Source organism: Podarcis melisellensis (assembly GCF_964234715.1).
Source record: "Podarcis melisellensis genome assembly, chromosome: 7".
Lineage (NCBI taxonomy): Eukaryota > Metazoa > Chordata > Lepidosauria > Squamata > Lacertidae > Podarcis > Podarcis melisellensis.
The window spans coordinates 84,865,725-84,879,628 of NC_138539.1; the positions used below are offsets into that span (position 1 = coordinate 84,865,725).

General features: G+C 43.5%; 1 protein-coding gene across 8 annotated transcripts in view; it reads right to left on the bottom strand.

Annotated features, from left to right (window-relative positions):
* ENOX1 (ecto-NOX disulfide-thiol exchanger 1) overlaps positions 1–13,904 on the bottom strand; it is a 291,224-nt gene that overhangs the window by 132,200 nt on the left and 145,120 nt on the right. For 5 of the 8 annotated variants that reach the window (XM_081917832.1, XM_081917830.1, XM_081917833.1 and 2 more), the window contains 2 exons: positions 10,875–10,960; positions 1,906–1,997 (listed from right to left, as the gene is read on the bottom strand). The gene's annotated coding sequence lies outside the window, so the exon portion shown is untranslated. The remainder of the gene's footprint in view (positions 1–1,905; positions 1,998–10,874; positions 10,961–13,904) is intronic. The other 3 variants (XM_081917831.1, XM_081917828.1, XM_081917829.1) reach the window with 1 other exon arrangement.

The window sequence follows — 13,904 nt, forward strand, 5'->3', positions numbered from 1 at the left end:
TTCTTGCAGTCCATGGGACTCTCAAGAGTCTCCTCTAGCACCATAATTCAAAAGCATCAATTCTTCAACAATCAGCCTTCTTTATGGTCCAGCTCTCACTTCCGTACATCACTACTGGGAAAACCATAGCTTTAACTATACAGACCTTTATGTAACGCATAGTTAGCTTTAAATACCTGTAAATAGCTTTTTTTCGGTCTCACAATTCCATTACAGTAACCCTGCATCTTTAGCTGTGTAGCACATTAAGGCAGCAATCCTATACACAAGAAGCTGGCGTAAAGCAAGCCAGCATAAATAAAGCCAGCATATCCAAACTCTATTCAAGAGCCGGGTGATGGCTGGCTGAGTCAGTTTAAGCCTGGCATAGGGCAAAAGCAAGCCTTTAAAACGGTGCTCAAGGAACACCACTCTTTTGGCTAGATTAATTTTGGCTGTGGTCCCAGTTCATGTGACTCAGGTGAACAGGCTTGGGATCCCAGCTGGGATGGGATGGGGCGACACCCAGAATATCTCTGGATGATCCAATAAAGAAGGAGTTAAGCTGGCAGAGCCTGGCAGCACAGCTGCAGAACTGCTGCATCCTAACCCTGCTCAACCCAGTGGTACCTCTGGTTGCGAACGGGATCTGTTCTGGAGCCCCATTCGCATCATGAGCAGAACACAACTGGCGTCTGCGCATGCGCGGGTCGCGATTCGCCGCTTCTGCGCATGCGAGTGACATCATTCTGAGCATCTGCACATGCGCGAGCGGCAAAACCCGGAAGTAACCCGTTCCGCTACTTCCGGGTCGCCGTGGGACGCAACCTGAAAAGACGTAACCTGAACCAAACGTAACAAGAGGTATGACTGTACAGTGGTACCTCTGGATACAAACGGGATCCATTCCAGAGCCCCATTTGCATCCTGAAGTAAACGTAAGACGCAACTGCATGCGCATGACATCATTTTGAACGTCTGCGCATGCGCAAGCAGCAAAACCCAGAAGTAACGCACTCTGTTACTTCTGGGTCGCCGCGGAGCGCAACCCAAAAATACTTAACTTGAAGCTACTTCAACCCGAGGTATGACTGTACAGGATTATTCCTGAGGTCATTTTAAGAGAGAGTGGTAAGGTTTGCAGCTGCACTGCATTAATAGATATGCTGTTATAAGTCCGCAACAACTTTGTAAAGAAAAAACTTTACAATTCTATGATTCTATGTGAAACTGTTTAAGTGGGACAGAATCAGAAATTCTCAGCATTTCATGGCCCATTCATATATAAATTTTTAGGCAGTCTCACTGAAACAATTGCACTTACTCTCAATAAAATGTTCACAGGAATTCAGTGTTGAGTTTTTTGGGGGGAGAACCAGTTTCAAGTATTTATGTTTGTAAAGATGCATTTCAAACTATGTCTGTCAACATATCCTAGGAGAGGAGCATGGGTGTTCAGTCACATTCCATACATTGTAGCTTGAATAAATTCTGCAAAGTTAATAAATGTTTACAAAAATATAGGACTCATACCGCCCAATCTCATTAATAAACCAAGACTACAAGATATTCACATCAATCTTGGCTAACCGCCTAAAAAAATTTCCTACACAAATTAATAGCCCCAGACCAGACTGGCTTCGTCCCTGGTCGCAATATAACAAATTCACATCAGGAAACTAAAAATAGAGGACTTCGCATGCATTCCACTGATTTGCATGTTTACTTTTTGAAGCAAAACATTTTCTTTTCCAAAAAAATTTTCTTCGTGCAGAAATTTCATTGGGACATTAATATATACCACCTACAGGTACCCTAAGGCAATCAGATTAAGTGTACACCATAAATGAAATGTGAAAAGCGCAAAAAGAACATTGAATGCACTGTCAAGATACAACTGTGACTGTCATTTACTTAAATTTCTACCTTTTCCCAAGTTTTTTTCATCAGTTCCAGTTCAGGAGTTCCATGAAAAAGGGCTGCTTTATTACAGCTTCTCTGTTTCTGCGTAGATGATCCTGAAACAATAACAGAAAATGAGCTGATAGGCTTGAGGATGTGGACAAGGTGCTTGGATCGGTCTGCGCTCTGAACCCTGGCCCCTTTGTCTGATAAAAGCTAGCAGGGAGGAGATAGCTAACTGGGCCAGGGAGGTGACTGATGCCTCCCTGCAAGAGGGGTGGTCTCTGCTTGCCTGAGCAATAAGACCACTCCTTAAGAAACACTCCCTAGATTTGGAAACTAAGTACCGGTAACTACCGGCCAGTCGCTGATCTCTCCTTCTTGGGCAAGATTCTTGAACAGGTAGTGGTGGACCAGATCCAGCTGCTCCTTCTTTGGATGCCACTCTCATTAGAGGTCTGGAGGATGTCAGCGCAAGAAAGGCCTTTTCTGTGGTGGCCCTGTTTGTGCAACGCTTTTCCTGACACCTTCATTACGTTTCTCTTCAAGCAGCCATTTAAATGATTAACATTTTAAAAGGCAAAGGGACCCCTGACCATTAGGTCTAGTCGTGGCCGACTCTGGGGTTGCGGCGCTCATCTCGCTTTATTGGCTGAGGGAGCCAGCGTACAGCTTCCGGGTCATGCAGCCAGCATGACTAAGCCGCTTCTGGCGAACCAGAGCAGCACACGGAAACGCCATTTACCTTCCCGCTGGAGCGGTACCTACTTATCTACTTGCACATTGACGTGCTTTTGAACTGCTAGGTTGGCAGGAGCAGGGACCGAGCTACGGAAGCTCACCCCGTCGCGCGGATTCGAACCGCGACCTTCTGATCAGCAAGTTCTAGGCTCTGTGGTTTAACCCACAGCGCCACCCGCGTCCCAATTAACGTTTTACAGCCTTTTAAATGTGTTAGTGGGATGGAGAATATCATATCATATCTTATCTTATCTCTTTTCTTATCTTATCTTATCTTATCTTATCTTATCTATCTTATCATCAACTGGTCCCTTCTAATCAGGTTCAAAAGCACCTCCAGGACCGAGATAAATAACAATGGAGAGATAGGGCATCCCTGTCGTGTTCCTTTTTCTATTCTGAACTCTTCTGACACTACATTATTAACTATCAATTTCGCTTTTTGTTCTGAATAGATTGCTTCTATACCATTTTCAAACCCCCGTCCCACTCCCATTCCCTTAAGATTTTTCTTCATAAATTTCCAAGAAATATTGTCAAAGGCCTTCTCCGCATCAATAAAAATTAAAACTGCTTTTGTATTAATATTCGTTTCCTTTTGGTCCCTTCTGGAGCCCCGTTCGCATCCTGAGCAGAATGCAACCGGCGTCTGCGGGTCACAATTCACCACTTCTGCACATGTGCATGATGTCATTTTGAGCGTCTGTGCATGCGTGGGCTGCGAAACCCAGAAGTAACCCATTCCGTTACTTTCGGGTTGCTGCAGCACGCAACCTGAAAACGCTCAGCCTGAAGCATCTTTAACCTGAGGTATGACTGAGGGACGCGGGTGGCACTCTGGGTAAAACCTCAGCGCCTAGGGCGCATGGTCGGTGGTTCAAATCCCCGCGGCGGGGTGAGCTCCCGTCTTTCGGTCCCAGCTCCTGCCCACCTAGCAGTTCGAAAGCACCCTTAAGTGCAAGTAGATAAATAGGTACCGCTTTATAGCGGGAAGGTAAGCGGCGTTTCCATGTGCTGTGCTGGTACCGGCTCGCCAGAGCAGCTTCGTCACGCTGGCCACGTGACCTGGAAGTGTCTTCGGACGGCGCCGGCTCCCGGCCTCTTAAGTGAGATGGGCGCACAACCCTAGAGTTGGACACGACTGGCCCGTATGGGCAGGGGTACCTTTACCTTTTATGACTGTATCAAAGATGGTGTCTCACTATACTGCTGCCATGAATGCTGGAAGGAAGACCGCTCCCTACTGCAAGTCCTGTTTCCATCTAGCCTAAGGGGCAAGGCCCAGACTCACCTTGAACAGCTAAAAGAGGGTCCTGGGACATTGCTGGAAAAACTCTTGGGTTGAGGCAACTGGCTAAAATGTTCTAAATGGTTTTAATTTTGGTTCCTCTGTTTTGTTTTTGTTGGGTTGGGGTTGGTTAAATATTTAGTTGGGGTTGGCAGTTGTTTTACTGTAATTTGGGTATAACTGTAAACTGTTTATTATTAATTGATTTATTGGTTAATTTATAGTCTATATAAGATATTCTGTTTTTTAATGTTTGATGTTTTATTATGTTTTTATATATGCTGTAAGCCACCCAGAGTGGCTGGAGAAACCCAACCAGATGGGCGGGATATAAATAATAAAATTACTACTACTACTACTACTACTACTATGTGAGAAGAGAGGAGATGGATTAAATGTTATTCAGATCCATTCCCCTGCTAATGTGCAATCTCAGTTTATAAAGCGTGAATTCAATATTATTTGTTATTTCAATGATACCTTATCAACTTCTGAAGAGCAGTAGAGCCAGCTAGAGGGAAGAACCAATATTCTCTAATCTATCCAATCCTTTCTGGAGATTAAAATATATCACATCTATTTAATCCTTTCAAGAGAGTGCCCCATTTGTCTTTCAGTTACTATGGGAAGAATGAGCCTAATCAACAATCATCTGATTGAAAGTTGGATTAATGAATTCCTTAACTGTATAATTTCTACAGTTTAAACTATAAAACACAAAGGGGGTTCAGTTTTTTGTGTTAACTACCTTGGGTTAACACTCTTTTCTTTTAAGATTCTGCTATCAAACATTGTTGACCTTTCTGTAGATCAGTGTTTTTTTAAGAACACATTAAAAGCTGATAAAATATAGCTATTTTTCACAATAGCCTACTTTTCATAAACCCTGAATTTGAAGCAATAGGGGGAAATGACATCCCACAAACTGCTTCAATGCTTTACCCACAGATTCAAACCTGAAGTATTTACTCAAAGATTGCAAAAGCTAATTGGGGTAAATTCTCAAAATTGCAAAGCTAGAAATAAGTTGAAAAAGTAGTTTATCTTTGAGGAGGCAACTCCTGGAGATGAAAGCCAATAAAACAGAGCACAGGGGGGCACTAAGTACTGGGGGCAATAACTTCACTGATGTACTGGAAACTGAGGTCTTGTTAAAGGAAACTCCTAATGGGCAGTACAAAACAAGAAGGAAAGGAAGGAATGACACATTGTTTCAGTTGTCTCTATACTGATGCATAGAGCATGGGAAATAAGCAAGACAAACTTGATCTCTTGAACACAGGATGGCAAATATGATCTAGTAGGCATTACAAACCTGGTGGGATAAGACTGGAGGGTAGTAATTGAGCGGTATAATCTATTCAGAAGGTATACCAACAGGAAGGATGTGTATACATATGTAGAGACCCATGGTTTGCAGCACAGAACACAGAGCACTGGTGTAAAAATTGTGAGGGAGGGAAACAACAGTGACTTCATTATGGGAGTATGACTGCCTTCCTTGAGCAGATTACCAAACATTCAAAAAGGAGATACAGTAGTCATGGGGGACTTCACTTCAACTACCCTGATATTTGTTGGCTCTCAAACTCCATCAAGATTGAGAAGCCTAACAAATTCCTCAACTGCCATTCTGACAATTTCATTCCCCAGAAAGTGAAATAAATAACAAGTGGATTGATTCTCTTGGATCTGATGCTCACCAATAGGAAAGAACTGGTCAGTGAGGGGGAAGTAATGGGAACCTTGGCAGGAAGTGATTATGTCCTCTTGAGATTCGTTCTACGGTGGAAAGGGCAAGTTGAGTGTACTCAGATGTGCACTCTGGACTTTAAGAAGGCTGATTTCAAAAAGCTATTGAGTGGGGTCCCATAGTCATAAATATTGAGAGAGAGGGGTGGGGTGGGAATGGATCAGGGCCAGCCCAGGATGTTTTGCCACTAGAGGCAAGACAGAAAATGTCCCCCATCACCACCACATCCTCCTCTGCTATGTGCCACCAACATGCCTGCTTCCTAGGTTCACAGGCAACTGTGGGTGGACATATGGCAGCAGGTAGGTGGGTTCACAGCACACATGTGGCAAAGTAGGAGGCCAATAGGTGAGGAAATGAGAAAAGGAATGAGATTTGTCCGGCATGACTTGTTTTTGAGAAACCCATGCTGGATCTCAGTACAGTGGTTCCTCGGTTTACATACTCTTCAGGTTACATAGCCTTCAGGTTACAGACTCGGCTACCCAAATATAGTACCTCGGGTTAATAACTTTGCTTCATGACACAAGACCTACCCACCTTGGAAGAATGGCAGATGAAGGTGATAGACTATATGGGACTGGCAGAAATGACTGGCAGAATCCGAGACCAGGGGAAAGAGACGGCGGAAGAAGATTGGAAGAAATTTAAGGATTATCTTAGGAAACATTGCAAAATTAATGAATGTTAGAATGACGTTGGTTTAGAAATTAAGTGGTTTTCAGCTGTAATGATTAAGTGAAAAGAAAGGTTAAAAATTAAATGGAAAATAAGGGAGAGGATTTGCTGAATTAATAATTAGAAATTGGAATACAGAAAGGGGAGGTATGAGGAGGTTGGGGAAGTAAGGTACAAGAAAATAAGAGATTGAAATTATACTTGTTTTTGTTTGCGTTTGTGTCTGTTTGTATTGTTGTTTTGTTTTTATATAAATTTTTGAAACTTTAATAAATATCTTTTAAAAAAAAAGAACTTTGCTTCAGGATGAGAACAGAAATCGCATGGCAGCGGCACAGCGGCAGCAGGAGGCCCCATTAACTAAAGTGGGGCTTCAGGTTAAGAACAGTTTCAGGTTAAGAACGGACCTCCAGAATGAATTAAGTAGGTATGAATTAATTGGTACCTGAGGTACCAGTGTAATCACAACATCTTTTTCCAAGTGCTCACAGACCACCTGTTGAATTATCTGTTCTATGAGCTTTTCTGGTATCGATGTCAAGCTCACTGGTCGGTAGATACCTAGGTCTTCTTTCCCCCCTTTTTGAAGATGGGAACAACATTTGCCCGTCTCCAGTCTATAGGGACCTCACCAGTTCTCCAAGAATTCTCAAAGATTATAGACAGAGGTTCTGAGATTACATCTGCAAGCTCCTTTAGTACCCTTGGATCATTATACTATGGAGGTTTAAATTCATTCAAAGTAGGTGGGTGTTCCCTTATTGCTTCTTTTCTTATCTTGGGCTGCAGGTCCCTCCTTGCATTGTTTATTCTGTTTTCACCACTGCTTTTCCTTTGGGATATCCTTTGTGATTTCTCCTTTCTTCCATTTCTCATATATGCCCTTCTTAAATCTCAACTTATCCATAAGCTCCTTATGCAGCCACACCAATTTCTTTAGATGCCTCCCACTTTCCTTTCTTGTTTGAATTGCCCACGTTTGGGCTTGCATTTGTTTAAACTCTTCATTAATGTTGGCACTGAACAATAACAGCATTTCCCCATCAGCAGTTGAGTTGTGTTCTCTAAACCACTTTGAGGTTTCCTGCAACCAAGCGGTGTATATATATATATATATATACATACACACACACACACACACACATACAGTGGTGTCTCGCAAGACGAAATTAATCCGTTCTGCGAGTCTCTTCGTCTTGCGGTTTTTTCGTCTTGCGAAGCACGGCTATTAACGGCTTAGCGGCTTTAAGAAAAAGGAAACAAACTCGCAAGAACTCGCAAGACGTTTCGTCTTGCAAAGCAAGCCCATAGGGAAATTCGTCTTGCGGAACGACTCAAAAAATGGAAAACTCTTTCGTCTTGCACGTTTTTCGTCTTGCGAGGCATTCGTCTTGCGAGGTACCACTGTGTATATATGTGTATGTGTATATATATATATATATATATATATATATATATATATATATATATATTAAGACATAAACAATGTATATGGCAGATTCACATGGAACCTTTGTGTGTTCAGACCCAGAAACCTCCCCCTAAATAAATTCACACATGGCTCAAATTTTTGGTTTTTGGCAGAATTGAGGCCACAACTTTATTGATTACAGAAAGTGACTGGTTGCATAGGCTCTGGTTTGACTAGCTCCCTGCCATGCAGGTAGCACTGACCCAGGGTTCCAGCTTAGGTCAGCCAAGGGTGAACACCTGGATAAGCGGAAAGCCGGGAACAGGCTAACTCCGCCACCCAAATGTCCCCCTGGACTCAGTCATGGGCACAACCCCCTCTCAGGGGTTGACCAAACCATGGAGTCCCTGGATTCCTTTAACGGAATACCCTTCACATAGGGATGGCGAGGGTGTTCTCCCATCCCTATCACCTGAACCAGAGCCTATCCCCAACCTTACAAGTTGTGATGATTTGCTACACGATTGGTGAAACCCAAATGGCACCAGCCAATCAGCCAAGTGGGTTAAATTCCTGCTGTGCCCCAATGACACACGACGGCATAGCAAGGTCAAGCACAAAGCCCTAAAAGTAGGGAGAGGTGGGTGGGTGTTCCGAATGCACGAGCCGAAAGAGGAAGCTCTAGGTCATGTGCATGGGTCCCTCAAACCATTTGGAATGCGTCCCATTGGCCAGATTGCACCCAGCTTTGAGGGACCAGCCAATCGAGTGTTGTGGCTGACCAACTGTACCCACCCACAACACAGGGTGTCGGTTTTCCAGGTCTCACCACAATGTGTGCCCTCCATTTACAGAAAGTGTGTGCTGCATATCTCTTGTCACTGGCCATGTCTGTGGAGGAGGGCAGAATTCTTCCCTGCAATGGTCTCAGTTCTACAACCCCCATACATCTGTGACATCTGGAACTGGAGGAGCTGTCAGCCAGCAAATGTAAAGAGCTGGCTCTGTCAAAGGGCTTAAAATGCAACATCAGTTGCAAAGAGACAAAGATATCTGGAAGTGGCAAATGCCAATCCTAACATAAAAGTGGTATAGATTTGAGATGGATTTCTTGATGAAAGGAAAGCAAATTATACACAAAGGTGTGTTTATGTGTCAGTGAATGAAAACAAAGAGTGAGCTCATATTTTAAGAACAGGCATCGAAAACAAGGGGAGGATGAATGGTCTGAACAACGGAAATCTACTTTTTTTTGGTATGAAATTGTGAGAGATAATATCATCTGTCCTGCAAGGGCAGTAATGCAATGTGTTGGCTTTAAGAATAATGCTGGTATATAGGAAAGGTTTTAGAAAAAAGCTAGGGAGAAACTGACAAGTAAAGATGAGGAAAATATCAAGGAGCAACCCAGACCTTTTAAATCCATGAGATTTGTTTTATTCCACTTACAGTTTGGTGACAGTACGGAAAGAACTATGAGGCTATGTTTTCAGGATCACTGTTCTGGCAGGTTATTTTCATTTGTATAGTATGTCTCTTGCTCACACAGCACTATGTTCTGAACAGCATTATTTTAAACACTGCTACCAACAGGCTGTGGAAGTAACACAGGCCCACTTTTTATGCTGAGGCTATTTTATTAAAGATAGCTGTTTTTTAGAAAATGAATCATTATTTCTGGAGCACTCTCATGTTTTCACACTGAAAACCTTGTCTCACAACCCGCTCCAACAAAAACCACTTTGAATAGCAGCATTCATTTACTCCGGACCTCTTTTTATTTTAATGAAAACTTCAACAACCTCAGATATGCAGATGACACAACCTTGATGGCAGAAAGTGAGGAGGAATTAAAGAACCTTTTATTGAGGGTGAAAGAGGAGAGTGCGAAATATGGTCTGAAACTCAACATCAAAAAAACGAAGATCATGGCCTCTGGTCCCATCACCTCCTGGCAAATAGAAGGGGAAGAAATGGAGGCAGTGAGAGATTTTACTTTCTTGGGCTCCATGATCACTATAGATGGTGACAGCAGTCACAAAATTAAAAGATGCCTGCTTCTACAAACCTAGACAGCATCTTAAAAAGCAGAGACATCACCTTGCCAACAAAGGTCCATATAGTTAAAGCTATGGTTTTCCCAGTAGTGGTGTATGGAAGTGAGAGCTGGACCATAAAGAAGGCTGATTGCCGAAGAATGGATGCTTTTGAATTATGGTGCTGGAGGAGACTCTTGAGAGTCCCATGGACTGCAAGAAGACCAAGCCTATCCATTCTGAAGGAAATTAGCCCTGAGTGCTCACTGGAAGGACAGATCCTGAAGCTGAGGCTCCAATACTTTGGCCACCTCATGAGAAGAGAAGATTCCCTGGAAAAGACCCTGATGCTGGGAAAGATGGAGGGCACAAGGAGAAGGGGACGACAGAAGACGAGATGGTTGGACAGTGTTCTCGAAGCTACCAACATGAGTTTGACCAAACTGCGGGAGGCAGTGGAAGACAGGAGTGCCTGGCGTGCTCTGGTCCATGGGGTCATGAAGAGTCGGACACGACTAAACGACTGAACAACAACACCATACCAGCTCCCTCACTGCATCATTTATTCTGTTATCACCGGGTTGGGCATTGCTTTCCTTTTGGGTGAAGACAGAGGCAAAGGAGGTGTTGAACGGTTCTGCCTTCTCTCTTTTACTCAATAGCATTTCTCCATCTTTTCCACTTGCCTACTCTTCCTCTTACTTTAGACACGGCCAAAAAACCTTTATTATTATTTTTGACTTCTCTTGCAAGCCTGAGCTCATTCTGAGCTTAAGCCAGCCTGACCTTCACCCTGCAACTGTTGGCTACTTGTGTATACTCCTCCTTTGCGATTTCCCCTTTCTTCCATTTCTTATACATGCCCTTATTAAATCTCAGCTCATCTGTAAGCTCCTTATGCAGCCACACCGGTTAACACTGCAGACCCAAGTTAGGTTTCTTAGGCTGCATAAATTCCATATTCCCCTCCTTTCCTCCCTACACACAACCTGCTTTGAAGGGATTCCTCTTGTTCTTTATTACTCTTTTCCCTTGCCTGCAGGGACTCTTCCATGGAATATTCCAGAAACATTACACAGTACCTACCTACTCAGATTTCTTCCTTTTGGCCGTGAAAACCTCTGGGCATTCTTTTGGGATGAGTGCAGTCTTTGGATTTGCAATTGCAGCATCTATGGGAAAAGAAAAAGATACAAATGTTAGGTTTGTTGGAAAAATCCTAAATCTTTCTCTTTAAAGTAGGCATAGGTAAACTCCGGCCCTCCAGATGTTTGGGACTACAATTCCCATCATCCCTGACCACTGGTCCTGTTAGCTAGGGATGATGGGAGTTGTAGTCCCAAAACATCTGGAGGGCTGAGTTTGCCTATGCCTGCTTTAACAGGCTTGCCTAAGGAGGACGAGGGGGAGGAGGACCAGGGTCATTGGAATGTGAATGTATGGTTATCGGAACGTTATCTTGACCTGGCAGGGCCCTCTGAGATATAGATTGGCAAGCCTGTGAATCAACGGACAGACTTTGGGAATGTTTTCAACGGAGGTGTGGAAATGGCGTCTGTCTTTTATGTGATATGACTATTGGAGAGTGTAAAACCCACACAGGAGATGTTTGTCTTTCACCCGCTTGTGAAGATTATCAGAGATCACAAAGAAAGGAATATATGATAACAACAAGAAGATGAAGAAGAAGAAGAAGAAGAAGAAGAAGAAGAAGAAGAAGAAGAAGGAGAAGAAGAGTTTGGATTTGATATCCCGTCTTTCACTCCCCTTCAGGAGTCTCAAAGCGGCTAACAATCTCCTTTCCCTTCCTCCCCCACAACAAACACTCTGTGAGGTGAGTGGGGCTGAGAGACTTCAGAGAAGTGTGACTGGCCCAAGGTCACCCAGCAGCTGCATGTGGAGGAGCGGAGACTCGAACCCGGTTCCCCAGATTACAAGACTACCGCTCTTAACCACTACACCACACTGGCTCTCAAGATGAAGAAAATAACAAAAAGACTATCTGAACAGAACTGGATAGAACTGTTTAATCAAAGCAGCAGCAAGAGTGATGTGTGGACCCCTTTTGGAGCTTGAAGTATGGGTACCCCCAACAAAAATTTTTTAAAATTTGGCTGTATAATTTGGAATTAATGTGATTTGGAATTAATGTGATTTGATTGGCCTGTTAATAAAAAATATTTTTTAAAAAAGAGTTTGCCTATGCCTGCTTTAAAGCTGGGTTGTATAATGTTAACTATACAGAGGCAAAGAAAACATTCTACAATAGGCATTTAAAGAGCTAACTGTGAAAGAAATATCTCAGTTTCCTGCTGAGTTGAAGAGGAAAATCTAAGCAGATTTGTCATGAATAACTGCTTTGCAGTGCCGTCTTGTGTGGGTTGTTGCTCTACCAACCCCAAAATAAAGAATAAAATGGGTGAATGCTGAAGAGGTTTCAAAAGATGGGTTCATCTACTTCCTCTGTCTCCCCCCAAGAGCGCGCCAGGCTTCTGCTGTGCTTCACCCTATTATTATCGTCACTCTTCCTGATGTAGAACAGAATGTCCCCATTTTCATCTGAGGAATGTCGGAGGTTATGGATAACGTCACCAGACATTGCCACGGTTCAATAAACCAAGAGGGTTAAATGGGAAAGTGGAAAAGGTAAATCTAAAAGTAATTCACCGAGTAGCTCCTTAGCAGCGGTCGAGTGAAGAGTGAGTACAACTGCAATCATGTTCAAAATGGGCCTTTGAAAACCTGTGCTGCCTTCCGCCTCTCTTTATCTAAGGGCTGCCTAGTTTCTCTTTATTCCTGTTCTCCACTTAGCAAAGTTGTAGTGCCTAAGGACAGAGGCTAGTAAAAGCTAGCTGCAGTAAATGTGCATGGAAGATCAGTCATGAAACCTGCAAGCATCTCATCTGAATGCCTACAAGGTCTTCCCAAAATCCAAGTTTCCAAATACAGACAGAGATGGCTTACTAAACCCAGCTATCGATAGCAGCCTTTTTCTCCCCTCCCCTGGCCATTTTCCTTAAACATCTAGTCTGGGTATTGGGGAACTCGAACACTTGTATGGTTGGCCTAATAAGGATATAGCCCTAATATGGATTTTTCTTCCTTTAGAGCTACTTAAACTCTTTTTCTTTGCTTTATGAATACTAGCTGAGCCCTCAAACAAATTAAGGCCTGGGGGCAGAGAGGGAGGGGGGAGGCTCAATAATGCTGGAGAAACTGAGGCTGAAATTAACATTCTGTACATGCAATCGGGGGTTGCTTCTTTGCTTTTTGTAAGGAAGAGGACAGTCTTCAAGGAAATAACAGAACCTTACGACCTTAAAACACGTCTTGTATGTTATTCCGGCTAATAAAAGACTGTTATATAAACACTCTCAGCCTCTGCCTTGAATATCTTGTGCTGCATTGTTCATTAACAGTACTTAATGAATTCATATAATGGGCTTTTGAGACTGTTCACATCTGATCAGTACAACTGCTGCAAGAATCTACTTAAGCCAATTTTATACCCATAGAATGGTAGTGTTGGATCTTGAGGATCATTTAGTCCAACCCCTTGCAATGCAGGAATCTCAACTGAAGCATCCCTGACAGGTAGCCATCTAACCTCTGCTTAAAAACCTCCAAGGAAGGAGAGTCCATCACCTCCCAAGAGAGACTGTTCCACTGTTTAACAGCTCTTATTATCAGAAAGTACCGTATTTTTCGCCCTATAGGACGCACTTTTTCCCCTCCAAAAATGAAGGGGAAATGTGTGTGAGTCCTATGGGGCGAATGCAGGCTTTCGCTGAAGCCTGGAGAACGAGAGGGGTCGGTGCGCACCGACCCCTCTCTCTCTCTCCAGGCTTCGCAGACCTCTCCGCAAGCAGCGGGAGCCAGTGCTGGGCTCCCACGGCTTGCAGAGAGCTGCCTGTTTGGGGACTGGGGTCGGGGGAAGCTCGGGCCTCCCCCTCCCCAGCCCCGTGCCTGGGGGGGAAAATATTTTTTCCCCTTTATTTCCCCCCCAAAAAACTAGGTGCGCCTTATGGGACGGTGTGTCCTATAGGGCAAAAAATATGGTACATCCTGGTGTTTAGTCAGAATCTCTTTTCTTGTATGTTGGATCCATTGGTTCAG